The sequence below is a fragment of the Zingiber officinale genome, chromosome 5B, assembly GCF_018446385.1.
Source record: "Zingiber officinale cultivar Zhangliang chromosome 5B, Zo_v1.1, whole genome shotgun sequence".
NCBI classification, from domain to species: Eukaryota; Viridiplantae; Streptophyta; class Magnoliopsida; order Zingiberales; family Zingiberaceae; genus Zingiber; species Zingiber officinale.
The window spans coordinates 46,506,855-46,521,900 of NC_055995.1; positions in this window are offsets into that span (position 1 = coordinate 46,506,855).

A 15,046-nucleotide genomic window follows, 5' to 3' on the forward strand; every position below is an offset into this window, starting at 1 on the left:
TTCAACAACACATGTGATCGAGGTAGTGATAGGTATCACGGCACGGTAGGCATTAGAGTTGATGCGATTGAGATCTAATCTAATCGAGAGGGTGCATCTTGTACACGATTTAGATCTAATCTAATCGTTAGGCACTAATTAATTACTAATCATGCATCACATACACACAAGCAATTAATTCAATTTATTTGTGATTAGTCATGGCCCTACTACAATCTTCTCAAGCCAATGAGAAGATCGGATGGTCAACCTAAGGTCAACAGCTTCTCAAGCTCCTCCCTTTGACCACCTTGTGTTGCTCGCGCCCTCCTCGTAACTCCGTCTCGAGTGGACCTTCCACCGCTCCAATTTTGTACATTACAATTTTGAAACTCAAGTTACATTCGAGTCTAATGCAGGTCGCGTATCAAATATACAGCACACACAATCAAATGACGGAGCGCAGGCCGTAATATGAATTACAACACAAATATACCAATCCAATTGGGTATTTTTGGGCCATGACTATCACAAAAATAATATATAATTCTAAATTATATATTTTAATAATTTTCTATAATTTTTACAATTTTTATGAGTAAAATTTCCCGACGGTCCCGTTTAGCGATTTTCGGGCGCAATCGCGAAACGAATCCCCTTGCGGGGCCAGGGGTAGCGCCCCTACCCGCGATCTAACCATTGCGAGTGTCCCTAAGCGATCCTACAGTTCCTTAGCCCGCTGTCCCAAAAAGATTTGGGGCGAAACCTTGCCGTTTCGGAAAAGTCTTCTCAGTAGTCGAAGCTTACAAGTGTCGAAACACTTATGCTTCGCTTCTACGAGAAAAATACCCATAAAAACTCTAAAAATCATAAAATTATAGAATGTTACAGAATCTATATTTTTCATAAAAATACAAACTAAACTCGTACAAGTCTTTGCACGTGCTTTGATACCACTATTGGGTTTTTCGGGCCGCGAAAACCGCTTTTTCGCGTCGCGGAAACCCCGAAACCCCGCCACCGGATCCGTGCGAAGAATAAAACTTTTGAAAAACTACGAGTACGAGTTTACCAAAATATAGATCTACACTAGAACTATATGTTAAGAGTTTTACCCTCGTGACGTGCCCTTCGCGAGTCCCGTTTGTCCAAGGAGATGCCGGATCTCAAGGTGTCAAGGTAGACAACTCTCTATGTGTATCCACATAAACAAATTGATGGAGGGAGAACCTTAGAGTGTGCTAGCACTCCAAGAAGATCTCGGCAAGAGGAGGAGAGGGAGAGCAAGAAGAGAGAGCAAGGAAGAAGATGGAATAAAAAATGCCTTGAATGAAAATGAATCCCATTCATTCCCCTTAGTGGCCAGCCACAACAAAATGTAACTCCTCTCATTAATGTGGCCGACCACATTAAAGCAAAGGGAATTTGTAACCTCCATTAGGTGGCACAGACATGTGTTAACTATGATGATGTGGCACATCATCATTGGCCACTTAATGCCAAGTCACAAATGATGTGGCATAAAGTCAAGTCAAACTTGACTCTTCCTTTTCCTCTCAAGTCAAGTCAAACTTGACTTAATCTCTCTCATGGTTGATCTAATCAAACCATTTAATTCAAGTCAAATTAATATAATGAATCTAATTCATTTAATTAAATTGATTCAATGAGTCATAATCTAAATTAGACTCATTGAACACATGAATCAACTTGAGTCCAACTCAATTAGCCCAATTAGGATTACTCTTAATCCAATTTGATTCATCACATGAATCTAATCCTCTTGGTTCATCATATGAACCTAATCTCCATCTAATTGTCCTTAGTGTGTGACCCTATAGGTTCTTGTAACGTTGGCAATGCCCCTAAACCTATTTAGGAGCATAAGTAATGAGCGGTATCTAGAAACACATCATTACTACCCAAGTTACAAGAATGTTGAGATCCAACATCACCTTGTGACTAATAATTGTGACTCCTCACAATATATGACAAGTGTCCTTCTATCGTAGACATCTAGATTGATCAATGTGAGGCATAGACCGTGTCATCCTCTGACCAATCTAAATCTTGATCTCCAAGTAAACTCACTAAATCAAATGAGCTCAATATCTCATATTGACTCATTTGAGCATGGCCATGCACTTCGTGGTCTCACACTATCAAGAATATCGATGTCGCTCCCGTCATATAGGAGGGATAGATCCTATCAACATCACTCACATCCCTCAATATAATTCGTTACATACCTAGTAATCGCCTTTATAGTCCACTCAGTTACGGGTGACGTATGACGAAACCAAAGTACATAACTTCTTATGTAAGGATCCATGGTGACTTCAGGTCCAAGGACAAGTAGTCATACTAATAGCCACATGAGAAAGTATATGACACTCATATAACGATCCATGATACTTTCTCATGGCGGGTCATTCAGTATACATTCTCCAATGCATACCCATGTGTCAACTTGATATCTCTATATCCATGACTTATGAGATCAAGTCATCGAGTTGACCTACATGCTAGACTTATTGCATTAACATTGTCCCTGAATGTTAACACTCGACTAGGAATGATTAAGAGTAGTGTTCCCTATATCATCTCACTATCGGTTCAACTAACCGATTGATATAGGTGAGAGCTTCTACTCAAGGATGCTATTATACTTAGTTTATTTGGCACCAATACAAGTAAGTATAATAACCTAAAAAAACAAATGTCTTTATTTATATAAGAATATGATACAACAAGTCCATAATACAATCATCAAATGATTGGCTCAGGGCTCTAACTAACAACAATGACATTAACCTTGACTTTTTCTTTAAATAAGATAAACATCTCATACATGTTAGCTAGAGCCCTAGAGTCAATCATTTAATGATTGTATTTTGGACTTATTGTATTATATTCTATATAAATAAATACATTTTGATTTTGGTTATTATACTTACTTGTATTGGTACAAAATAAACTAAGTATAATAATGTCCTTGAGTAGACGGTTCTCACCTATATCAATCGGTTAGTTGAACCGATAGTGAGATGATATAGGGAACACTACTCTTAATCATTCCTAGTCGATTATTAACATTCAGGGACAATGTTAATGCAATAAGACTAGCATGTAGGTCAACTCGATGACTTGATCTCACAAGTCATGGATATAGAGATATCAAGTTGACACATGGGTATACATTAGAGAATGTATACTGAATGACCCGCCATGAAAAAGTATCATGGATCGTTATATGAGTGTCATATACTTTCTCATGTGGCTATTTGTATGACTACTAGTCCTTAGACCTGAAGTCACCATAGATCCCTACATAAGGAGTTATGTACTTTGGTTTCGTCAAACGTCACCCGTAACTGGGTGGACTATAAAGGCGATTACTGGCTATATAACAAATTATACAGAGGGATGTGAGTGATGTAGATGGGATCTATCCCTCCTATATGACGGGAGAGACATCATAGAGTGAGACCACGAAATGCATGGCCATGCCCAAATGAGTCAATATAGGATATTGAGCTCATTTGATTTAGTGAGTCTACTTGGAGTTCAAGATTTAGATTGGTCAGAGGATGACACGGTCTATGCCTCACATTGACCAATCTAGATGTCTAGGATAGAAGGACACTTGTCATATATTGTGAGGAGTCACAATTAGTAGTCACAAGGTGATGTTGGATCTCAACATTCTTGTAACTTGGTTAGTAATGATGTGTTGCTAGATATCGCTCATTACTTATGCTCCTAAATGAGTTTAGGGCATTGCCAACGTTACAAGAACCTATAGGGTCACACACTTAGGACAATTAGATGGAGATTAGGTTCATATGATGAACCAAGAGGATTAGATTCATTTGATGAATCAACTTGGATTAAGAGTAATCCTAATTGGGCTAACTTGAGTTGGACTCAAGTGGATTCATGTATTCAATGAGTCTAATTTAGATTATGACTCATTAAATCAACTTAATTTAATGAATTAGATTCATTATATTAAGTTAGCTTGAATCAAATGGTTAGATTAGATCAACCATGGAAGAGATTTGGTCAAGTTTGACTTGACTTGAGAGGAAGATTAAAAGTCAAGTTTGACTTGACTTTATGCCACCTCATTGGTGAGTTGCCATTGATGTGGACCAATGATGTTACTCCACATCATCATGGGTGCCACCTCATGGAAGTTACAAAGCCATTTTCTTTAATAGCTTCACATTAAATGCACTTAATGCAATTTTTGGGAGTTACACAATTTGAAGTGGCCGGCCACTTTTGAATGGGAATCAAATTGATTTTCCTCATTCAAGTGCATTATTCCTTCTTCTTCCTCTTGGAGCTCTCTTCCTCTCCCTCTCCTCTTCTTGCCGTGACCTATCAAGGTGCTAGCACACCTTTGTTTAGGTCTTCTCACCTAAGTTGTCCGTGTGGATACTTCTAGAGGAGTATCTATCTTGATACTCTTAAGATCCGGCACCATTTGGACGAGCGGGAACGCGAAGGGCTTCGCTTCAAAGGTATAACTCTTTTCATGTAGATCTAGGAGTAGATCTAAGGAGAAACTCGTACTCGTAATTTTGTTTTAAATCTTTTCTTCGCACGAGATCCGTTGGCTAGGGTTTTCGCGGCCCGAAAAATCCAACAGTGGTATCAGAGCCACGTGCGAAGCGAGTACGAGTTTAGATTCATATTTTTATGAAAAATATAGATCTGTAAACTTTCTGTAAATTCATGTTTTTATAGTTTTAATGGGTAATTTTCTCGTAGAAGCGAAACACAAGTGTTTCGGCACTTGTAGGCTTCGACTACCGAGAAGTTTTTCAAAAAATGGTAATGTTTCGACCCAAAATCTTTTGGGACAGCGGGCTAAGGCGCTCTTGGATCGCTTAGGAGCAACTCGCGATGGTTAGATCGCGGGTAGGGGTACTACCCCTAACCCCGCAAGGGGATTTGCTCCGCGATTGCGCCCGAAATCGCTAATCGGGACCGTCGGGAAAAATTTACTCATAAAATCTATAAAATTATGAAAAATTATAGAAAATTATGAAAAATTACAGAAAATTATGAAAAATAAATAATTTTGAATTATATATTATTTTTGTGATAGTCATGGCCCAAAGACCCAATTCGATTGGACAATTGTATTGTAATTCATAATACGGCCTGCGTGCCGTTATGTGATGTGCGTGCTTGTATTTTATTTTTTTATTTTATTTTATTTACGCGACCTGCGCGTCGTGCCTTTCTCTTATATTCTGGTTGTAAATTAGATTTAGACTCGAATGTAACTCGAGTTTCAAAATTGTAATGTAATTTTGAAACGGTGGAAGGTCCACACGAGACGGAGTTACGCGAAGGGCGCGAGAAAACACAAGGTGGTCAAAGGAAGAAGCTTGAGAAGCTGTTGACCTTAGGTTGACCATCCGATCTTCTCATTGGCTTGAGAAGATCGTAGTAGGGTCATGACTAAATCACAAATTAATTTAATTAATTGCTTTTGTGTTTATGTGATGCATGCTAGTTAATTAAGTAATTAATTAGTGCCTAACGATTAAATTAGATCTAAGTCGTGTACATGATGCACCCTTCGATTAGATTAGATCTATCGAGTATATGATACGCATCATCGTTTAGATTAGATCTAAATCACGTCAACTCGTAATGCCTACTATGCCGTGATACCTACCACTACCTCGATCTCATGTAGTTGTTGAATCTGCCAAAGCAGAGCAACACATACTATCTTGGTAGGGTACGGAGGGACAATCTTGGTCCCGCCTATCAACGCATGGGTGAGTACAACTCAATTAGATTGAGTATTCCTAGTTAACTCGGTTGGATCGAATATAACTATAGGCATTCTTCCAACGGTTGGAAAGATAGGTCAAAATCACATATATATTAACTCTCGGGCGTATTAGTCAAAGTTAACTCGAGTTTTAATATAAATGCGGATTTTAATTCTATAAACAAGAGTTGCATAGAGATGTAATTGGTAATCGTTACCTACCGTTCATACTAAGTCTTGGGCGTATTAGCCAAAGCTAACTCAAGGGTTAGTATGATATGGATCTTGTCCCACATGAATTATAGAATTCAGTGGGAGCATCATTTAGTTAAAGGCCTAATTAAATGATTAAGAATATGATACTTATTTCTGCATTTATTTCTGTTGTAGAATTGCCATGACGTCGAACACGAACACCTTCTCCCTGCGATCTGTCCTCGAGAAGGACAAGCTCAACGGAGCAAACTTCCTGAACTGGTACAGGAACTTGAGACGTTCTGGAGCAGCCCATTCCGAGGCTCCTCCTGCCACCGCCCCGCGAGTGACCGAGATGCTTTCAAGAAGCATCAAGATGACGCATTAGATGTGTCTTGTCTAATGCTCGCGACCATGAATCGGCGCTTACGATATGGTTGAACATCTTCGTCAACTTATCAAGGACAAGCGAGGCATGAGAGATTTGAGATCTCAAGGGCACTATTTCAATGCAAGATGTCAGACAAAATGATTGGGTACATAGAGAACCTACAAAGGTTGGGGTTCCTCTTGGCCAAGAGCTGGCCACTCCGTCAGTTCGTTCTAAACTAAAATATGAGCGAGATTGACAAGCCACTGCCCGTTTAAGAACATCTGAGCTAAACCTTAAGAAGGCGAAGCCCAAGGCAAGCCCAAAGGCAAAGGAAAGTCCCAAGCCAAGGGCAGAGACTGAAGCCAAAGGAGGGGTCGCCATGCTACCGCCCACCGCGGTCGGTCGCACCGAAGAGGAACTACAAGGTATACTTGGAGGATCTTAAGAAGAAACGAAGTGAGACTTCCACTTCAGGTATATATGTTATAGAAGTCAATCTATCTATTTCTACATCATGGGTATTAGATACTGGATGTGCTTCTCACATTTGTACTGATGTGCAGGCGCTGAGAAATAGCAGGGCATTGACAAAGGGTGAGGTGGACCTACGAGTAGGCAATGGAGCACGGGTTGCTGCTGTTGCTGTAGGGACTTACTTTCTATCTCTACCCTCTGGGCTTGTACTAGAGTTAGTCGATTGTTGTTATGTGCCTGCATTAACTAAGAACATTATATCAGTTTCTTGTTTGGACAAGAAAGGTTTCTCGTTTACAATAAAGAACAAATGTTGTTCCGTCTTTTTAAACGATATGTTCTATTGTAGTGTACCTCTGATAAACGGACTCTATATTCTAGACCTTGAGAGCCCTATCTATAACATAAATACCAAGAGGTTCAAGTCAAATGACATGAACCAAACCTACCTCTGGCACTGTCGCTTAAATCATATAAATGACAAGCGCTTATCCCAGCTCCATAAGGATGGTATGCTGGACTCATTTGATTTTGAATCATATGAGGTATGCGAGTCATGCCTACGAGGCAAGATGACCAAGACTCCCTTTAGTGGGCACAGCGAGAGAGCGACTGATTTGTTAGGACTCATACATAGTGATGTATGTGGCCCTTTCAATGTCGCTGCTAGGGGCGGTTATAGATACTTCATCACATTTACTGATGACTTCAGTAGATATGGTTATGTGTACTTGATGTAATCCTTTGAAAAGTTCAAAGAATTCAAGAATGAAGTACAGAACCAGCTTGGCAAGAGTATTAAGATACTTCGATCCGATCGAGGTGGAGATTACCTTAGCCATGAGTTCCGTGACTATCTAGCTGAGTGTGGGATTCTATCCCAACTCACTCCTCCTGGAACACCACAGTGGAATGGTGTATCCGAAAGGAGGAATCGTACCCTATTAGATATGATACGATCTATGATGAGTCACACAGATCTTCCGACATACCTTTGGGGCTATGCTCTAGACACGGCAGCTTTTATACTCAACCGAGTTCCATCCAAGGTCGTGATAAAGACACCATATAGGATATGGACTGGGAGAGATGCCCAGGTGTCTTTCATGAGGATTTGGGGTTGTGAGGCTTACGTTCGACGTCAAGTCTCAGACAAGTTAGGACCCAAATCCGACAAGTGCTACTTTATTGGATATCCCAAGGAAACTAAGGGATATTACTTCTACATTCCCAGTCAGCACAAGGTAGTTGTGGCAAAGACTGGGGTCTTTCTAGAAAGGGACTTTGTTTCTAGAAAGACTAGTGGGAGCACGTTCGATCTTGAAGAAGTTCAAGATGCGAACAATAGCACTGATGCCTCGATGGAAATTGAACTGGAACCACAAAGTGTTGTGGATGATGTTGTTCCACAAGGAGTTGAGGAACAACAACCAGTTCAAGTAGACATACCTCTTCACAGGTCTGATAGGGTACATCGTCAGCCTGAGAGATACTCATTTATCTTGTCTGACCATGATGACGTTATGCTCATAGAGGATGAGCCTACCACCTATCAGGAAGCTGTGATGAGACCAGATTCCGAGAAATGGCGAGAAGACATGAGATCCGAAATGGAATCAATGTACACCAACCAAGTATGGACTTTGGTTGATCCACCTGAAGGGGTAAAACCCATTGGGTATAAGTGGGTCTTTAAGAGAAAGACTGACATGGATGGACTTATCTATAAGGGTCGCTTGGTAGCTAAAGGTTTCAAGCAGATTCATGGTATTGACTATGATGAAACCTTTTCTCCAGTAGCGATGTTTAAGTCCATTTGGATCATGCTTGCTATTGCAGCCTACCATGACTATGAGATATGGCAGATGGATGTCAAAACCACGTTTCTGAATGGAAACTTGCTCGAGGATATGTACATGACACAACCTGAGGGTTTTGTAGATCCACAGCATACTAGTAGAGTATGCAAGCTGCATAGGTCCATTTATGGACTAAAGCAAGCTTCTCGGAGCTGGAATCTTCGATTCGATGATGCAATCAAACAGTTTGGTTTCATCAAGAATGAAGATGAGCCTTGTGTCTACAAGAAGGTTGTAGGGGATATAGTTGTCTTCCTCATATTGTATGTGGATGACATACTACTCATTGGGAAGGATATCCCTATGCTTCAGTTTGTCAAGACCTGGCTAGAGAGTTGCTTCTCAATGAAGGACTTAGGTGAGGCATCCCGCATTCTAGGGATACAGATCTATAGAGATAGATCTAAGAGATTGCTTGGCCTAAGTCAGAGTACATACATTGACAAGGTACTCCTCCGGTTTGCCATGCAGAACTCCAAGAAGGGATTTCTGCCGATGTCACTTGGCGTGAGTCTTTCGAAGACTCAAGGTCCCTCTTCTAGAGAGGAGAGAGACCGCATGGATCAGATCCCTTATGCCTCAGCCATAGGATCGATCATGTACTCATCCTGATGTCTCGTATGCTTTGAGCATGACGAGCAGATACCAGTCAGATCCAGGTGAAATTCACTGGATAGCGGTCAAGAATATTCTTAAGTACTTAAGAAGGACTAAAGAATATTTCTTGATATATGGAGGCAATGATGAGCTAGCTGTTAAGGGTTACACTTCTAGACCGACCAGGATGACTATAGATCGCAATCGGGGTTCGTATTTTGCATTAATGGTGGTGCTGCCAGCTGGAAGAGTTCGAAGCAGGATACATGGCGGAGTACATTGCTGCATCAGAGGCAACAAAGGAGGCAGTTTGGATCCGCAAGTTCATCACTGAACTTGGGGTGGTTCCTAGCATTGCTGACCCCATTGAGCTCTATTGTGACAACAATGGAGCTATAGCACAGGCGAAGGAACCTCGCTCACACCAGCGGACCAAACACATACTAAGGCGCTTCCATCTCATTCGAGAGATCATCGAGAGAGGAGATGTGAAGATTTGCATAGTACCTACAGAGGCTAACATCGCAGATCACTTGACCATGGCTTTGGCACAGAAGAAGCATGATGGTCACACTAGGTCATTTGGGCTTAGAGCCTACACTGATTGGCACTAGTGCTAGTGGGAGATTGTTAGCTAGAGCCCTAGAGCCAATCATTTGATGATTGTATTTTCGACTTATTGTATCATATTCGATATAAATAAATGCATTTTGATTTTTGTTATTATACTTATTTGTATTGGTGCCAAATAAACTAAGTATAATAATGTCCTTGAGTAGACGGTTCTCACCTATATCAATCGGTTAGTTGAACCGATAGTGAGATGATATAGGGAACACTACTCTTAATCATTTCTAGTCGAGTATTAACATTCAGGGACAATGTTAATGAAATAAGACTAGCATGTAGGTCAACTCGATGACTTGATCTCACAAGTCATGGATATAGAGATATCAAGTTGACACATGGGTATACATTAGAGAATGTATACTGAATGACCCGCCATGAGAAAGTATCATGGATCGTTATATGAGTGTCATATACTTTTGTTGGGTTCTTCGGGCCGCGAAAACCGCTTTTTCGCGTCGCGGAAACCCCGAGTCACCCAAAGCCATGGATCTCGTGCAAAGATTCGTAAACAAAATTATCGAAAAACCTTTTCTTGTACAAGTTTGTAAAAACTTTAGATCTACACTAAAGTTAAGATCATTACCCTTGTAGCGAAGCCCTTCGCGTTCCCGCTTGTCCAAGATGTCGTCGGATCTCTAGTTGTCAAAGTAGACAACCTCTATATGTATCCACACGGACACAATTAGAAGGAGATGACCAAAACACAAGGTGTGCTAGCACCAATGGAGTGTTCGGCCAAGGAATGGGAGAAGGAGAAGAGAGAGCACCCAAGGGAGAAGAAGATTGAATGAATCAATGAGAGTAAAATCAAAAAACCCTTAGCCATCAAGTGGCCGACCACTCTAGGAGGTGTAAAACCCCCACATTAATTCCAATTAATGTGGAGACCATTAAGAGTTGTAACCCCCATGAGGTGGCACTCTAGGATGATGTGGATCAACACTATTGGTCCACATCTTGCCACCTCACTAAATGACATGGCAACAAGTGTAACCTCCTCATTTAATGTGGGCCGGCCACATTAAATGCTATGGAGGCTTGTAACCTCCATGAGGTGGCACACATTGATGATGTGGAGCAATCCTATTGGTCCACATCTTGCCAACTCACTAGTGATGTGGCAAAAAGTCAAGTCAAACATGACTTTTTCTCTTCCTCTCAAATCAAGTCAAACTTGATCAAATCTCTCTCATGGTTGATCTAATCCAACCATATGATTCAAGCCAACTTAATATAATGAATCTAATTCATTAAATTAAGTTGATTTAATAAGTCATAATCTAAATTAGACTCATTGAATACATGAATCAACTTGAGTCCAACTCAATTAGCCCAATTTGGATTACTCTTAATCCAATATGATTCATCAAATGAATCTAATCCTCTTGGTTCATCATATGAACCAAATCTCCATCTAATTATCCTTAGTGTGTGACCCTATAGGTTCTTGTAACGTTGGCAATGCCCTAAACCCATTTAGGAGCATAAGTAATGAGCGGTATCTAGCAACACATCATTACTACCCAAGTTACAAGAATGTCGAGATCCGACATCACCTTGTGACTACTAATTGTGACTCCTCACAAAATATGTGACATTGTCCTTCTATCCTAGACATCTAGATTGATCAAGATGAGGCATAGACCGTGTTATCCTCTAATCAATATAAATCTTGAACTTCAAGTAGACTCACTCGATCAAATGAGCTCAACATCTCATGTTGACTCATTTGGGCATGGTCATGCACTTAGTGGTCTCACTCTATCAAGAATACCGATGTCGCTCCCATCATATGGGAGGGATAGATCCCATCTACATCACTCACATCCCTCTACATAATTCGTTATATACCTAGTAATCGCCTTTATAGTCCACCCAGTTACGGGTGACGTTTGACGAAACCAAAGTACATAACTCCTTATGTAGGGATCCATGGTGACTTCAGGTCTAAGGACTAATAGTTATACTAATAGCCACATGAGAAAGTATATGACACTCATATAACGATCCATGATACTTTCTCATGGCGGGTCATTCAGTATACATTCTCCAATGTATACTCATGTGTCAGCATGATATCTCTATATCCATGACTTGTGAGATCAAGTCATCGAGCTGACCTACATGCTAGTCTTATTGCATTAACATTGTCCCTGAATGTTAATACTCGACTAGGAATGATTTAGAGTAGTGTTCCCTATATCTTCTCACTATCGATTCAACTAATCGATTGATATAGGTATGAACCTTCTACTCTAGGACGTTACTATACTTATTTTATCTGGCACTAATACAAATAAGCATAATAACCAAAAACCAAATGCCTTAATATATATACATGAATATGATATACATGAGTCCATACAATCATCAAATGATTGGCTCTAGGGCTCTAACTAACAATCTTCCACTAGCACTAGTGCCAATCAGTATAGGCTCTAAGGCCTAATGACCTAGTGTGACCATCATGCTTCCTCTGTGCCAAAGCCTTGGTCAAGGGATCTGCGATGTTAGCCTCTGTAGGTACTCTGCAAATATTCACATCTCCTCTATCGATAATCTCTCGAATGAGATGGAAGCGTCGTAGTATGTGCTTGGTCCGCTGGTGTGAGCGAGGTTCCTTCGCCTGTGCTATAGCTCCATTGTTGTCACAATAGAGCTCAACTGGGTCAGCGATGCTCGGAACCACCCCAAGTTCAGTGATGAACTTGCGGATCCAAACTGCCTCCTTTGCTGCCTCTGATGCAGCAATTTACTCGGCCTCTGTTGTAGAATCAGCTACTGTGTCCTTCTTCGAACTCTTCCAGCTCACAGCACCACCATTTAAGCAAAACACGAACCCTGACTGCGATCGATAATCATCCTGATCGGTCTGGAAGCTGGCATCACTGTAACCCTTTACAGTTAGCTCATCATTGCCTCCATATATCAAGAAATATTTTTTAGTCCTTCATAAGTACTTAAGAATATTCTTGACCGCTATCTAGTGACTTTCACCTTGATCTGACTGGTATCTGCTCGTCATGCTCAAAGCATACGAGACATCAGGTCGAGTACATAGCATGGCGTACATGATTGATCCTATGGCTGAGGCATAAGGGATCTGATCCATGCGGTCTCTCTCCTCTCTAGAAGAGGGACCTTGAGTCTTCGAAAGACTCACGCCATGTGACATCGGCAGAAATCCCTTCTTGGAGTTCTGCATGGCAAACCGAAGGAGTACCTTGTCAATGTATGTACTCTGACTTAGGCCAAGCAATCTCTTAGATCTATCTCAATAGATCTATATCCTTAGAATGCGGGATGCCTCACCTAAGTCCTTCATTGAGAAGCAACTCCCTAGCCAGGTCTTGACAGACTGAAGCATAGGGATGTCCTTCCCAATGAGTAGTATGTCATCCACATACAATATGAGGAAGACAACTATATTCCCTACAACCTTCTTGTAGACACAAGGCTCATCTTCATTCTTGATGAAACCAAACTGTTTGATCGCATCATCGAATCGAAGATTCCAGCTCCGAGAAGCTTGCTTTAGTCCATAAATGGACCTTTGCAGCTTGCATACTCTGCTAGTATGATATGGATCTACAAAACCCTCAGGTTGTGTCATGTACACATCCTCGAGTAGGTTTCCATTCAGAAACGCGGTTTTAACATCCATCTGCCATATCTCATAGTCATGGTAGGCTGCAATAGCAAGCATGATCCGAATGGACTTAAACATCGCCACTGGAGAAAAGGTTTCATCATAGTCAATACCATGAATCTGTTTGAAACCTTTAGCTACCAAGCAACCCTTATAGATAAGTCCATCCATGTCAGTCTTTCTCTTAAAGACCCACTTGCACCCAATGGGTTTTACCCCTTCAGGTGGATCAACCAAAGTCCATACTTGGTTGGTGTACATGGATTCCATCTCGGATCTCATGGCTTCTAGTCATTTCTCGGAATCTAGTCTCATCACAGCTTCCTGATAGGTGGTAGGCTCATCCTCTATGAGCACAATGTCATCATGGTCAGACAAGAGAAATGAGAATCTCTCAGGCTGACGACGTACCCTATCAGACCTGCGAAGAGGTATGTCTACTTGAACCGGTTGTTTTTCCTCAACTCCTTGTGGAACAACATCATCCACAACACTTTATGGTTCCAGTACAATTTCCATCGAGGCATCAATGCTATTGTTCGCATCTTGAACTTCTTCAAGATCAAACGCGCTCCCACTAGTCTTTCTAGAAACAAAGTCCCTTTCTAGAAAGACCCCAGTCTTTGCCACAACTACCTTGTGCTGACTGGGAATGTAGAAGTAATATCCCTTAGTTTCCTTGGGTTATCCGATGAAATAGCACTTGTCGGATTTGGGTCCTAATTTGTCTGAGACTTGACGTCGTACGTAAGCCTCACAGCTCCAAATCCTCATGAAAGACACCTGGGCATCTCTCCCAGTCCATATCCTATATGGTGTCTTTATCACGACCTTGGATGGAACTCCAAATCATAAGCTGTTGGTAAATCTTTATGCTGATGTTGCGATACATTTGACATTGAAGCCAAAATGTAACACCGCGCCATCTCATCTGCTTTTACCCATTTCCTATGATATTCAATCTCCTCTTGGGTAGATTCACCAGTGGGTGCATCAGGGCAATGCTCAGTCAGTACAAATTTATAGCTTTCAGCAGTAAGAACAATATCCAGGTTTCTTTTCCAATCTATGTAATTTGGTCCAGTAAGTCTATTTTGTTGAAGTATGATGGACAGTGGGTTGAAAGTCATCCTAAGAATCACAAATAACTTTTGGTCAGAACTCTAAATTTAGAATAATATTGATTCCTCAAACAATACTATTTTAATTTAACCAACACCTTAAAACACCGTGAATTTTGTATGCCACGTTAGTGTGGACGTATACAAATTCAACATTTGTAAAAGGAGGGTTTTAACCCATTAATTTTATTATCTTGTCAACCTAACTTCTTGACAAATAAAATTAATAGTTGGTATTATTTGGTCACACAAATAATCGCAGTGACTTTGGGGAGGATACTATTAGATGTGTCTAAGTGTACACCATTACTTGACACTAAGTCCATTAATAAGATTATGCCCCTTCCGTTGGGGAAGATCACACGCTCT